This window comes from Sinocyclocheilus anshuiensis, unplaced genomic scaffold (genome assembly GCF_001515605.1).
Source record: "Sinocyclocheilus anshuiensis isolate Anshui unplaced genomic scaffold, SAMN03320099.WGS_v1.1 scaffold373, whole genome shotgun sequence".
Classification (NCBI taxonomy): domain Eukaryota; kingdom Metazoa; phylum Chordata; class Actinopteri; order Cypriniformes; family Cyprinidae; genus Sinocyclocheilus; species Sinocyclocheilus anshuiensis.
Genome location: NW_015537962.1, coordinates 1,213,270 through 1,214,961, shown reverse-complemented (window position 1 = coordinate 1,214,961; position 1,692 = coordinate 1,213,270). Strand labels below are relative to the sequence as shown.

At 37.2% G+C, this 1,692-nt stretch overlaps 1 protein-coding gene across 1 annotated transcript in view; it reads right to left on the bottom strand.

The window, feature by feature from the left end:
- LOC107667676 (torsin-4A-like) overlaps positions 1 to 1,692 on the bottom strand; it is a 4,180-nt gene that overhangs the window by 1,883 nt on the left and 605 nt on the right. The window lies entirely within an intron of this gene.

The window sequence follows — 1,692 nt, the reverse complement described above, 5'->3', positions numbered from 1 at the left end:
CGACCGTGGGCTCCGTCCATAGAGGATGGATGAGAGACAGGGCCTGTCGGAGCGGTTTGTGGGCTCCGGCGGTAGAGGCGTTTTGAAGAATGTGAGCTGCGATCTCCCTTTGCCCCAGACTGCTGAGGAAAACATAAACCACGTTCAGAAACTCATTCGTCTGATTCGTCTGAAGAAACGTCTGCAGGATGTCCAGCAGCGGAGGCGGCATCAGTTCCACGTCGTCCAGGATGAAGAAGGGAATCTGCTCCTCTTCCTCAGCTCGAGTCACTACCTCTGATATACACTGAGCTAGTTTGGAGGCGCAGTGCTGCGCTGCGTCCTGTAGCGGGTGTTTGGATAAATAATGCACCACTAGCTTGTTGTCGACCACGGAGCGGAAGTGGCGTGCCAGTAGGCGACCCAGGTGGCTCTTCCCGACGCCGGACGCCCCGTGCAAAGACAGGGCGAGGGGTTTCTGGTGGGCGTAAGTGGAAAGGTAATCGTTCAGATGGTCCATGAGCTCCTCTAGCGCCTCCGGTTGGCCGAACACCTCCCTGTGCAGTGACCTCTCCAAACCCTCAAGATCGTACTTCAACACGTGGTCGTCCAGATTCTCAATAGCATTGTAGACCTGGGAGAACAGGAACAGAATCTTTTAATAAAAAGTTATGCATGTAAATACAGTTATATTAAATTATTTTAACATTGTTATGACAATTGCATTGTTATAATATTACAACAGCAATTTTTTTGTTCATAGTTTTCTTGTGAAAAGAACATATTGTGCAAAATTCTTGGTCATGCTAGATTTTTCATCAAAAACATTGTTTTAAGGCAGTTCTTTTGAAATTTTGTGGACCGTCTGTTGTCAGACTCCTTGTGCATACAAAAATCTCACTGGAATAGTACAATTAATGGCAAAATGAATGTTCTGCAAAATGAGATTATATATATTATTACAGTATTTGGTAATATTTTGAATTGCTTTTTTATACTTTCTATTTTAATTTTAGTATATGTTTTAGAAATTTTGTTATGTGCTTTTGTCATGTTTATTAGCTATTATTAATGTTCTTTTTTCCATTTCTCTTTAATTTATTCTTATTTCAGGTTTTGTTTTAGTAATTTGAGGTACAGAATTATTTCTGTTAAATTTCTAAAGTTTCTAAAATTTCTAAGTTTAGGTTTTTAATACATAGGTTTTTAATATATTTATATTCTAGTTCAGGTTTATTTATATTATATATAAAATTGTAAAATAGTAATTTTGTTGTTGTGTTTTTGTCATTTTTATTAGTTTTTTTTTTGGTTTAAAACATGTCTATATAGTTTTTCCTAAGTTTAAGTTTTAGTTAAAGTTTAAGTTTTAGTTATACTGCCTTGGCAACTAGCTGAGATAATTATATATATATTATATATATATATATATAAATTGAACAACACTGATTTTAGATAGGGTGACCATACATCCAATTTTCCCCGGACATGTCCTGGCCGAGATTTTTAAATTGCCTAAAATGTCCAGGTTGTGGCTTTGTTTTCCTATTGGCAGTCTCTCTACAATCCGAAAACATTATATATATATATATATATATATATATATATATGGATATCTGCACTGTTTTGACTCTTCTCTCTATCCCGCCTTCCTGCATGCCATGATTGGTCGATTATGTACAATGCCTGCATGCTATTGGTCAGACTTCTTTT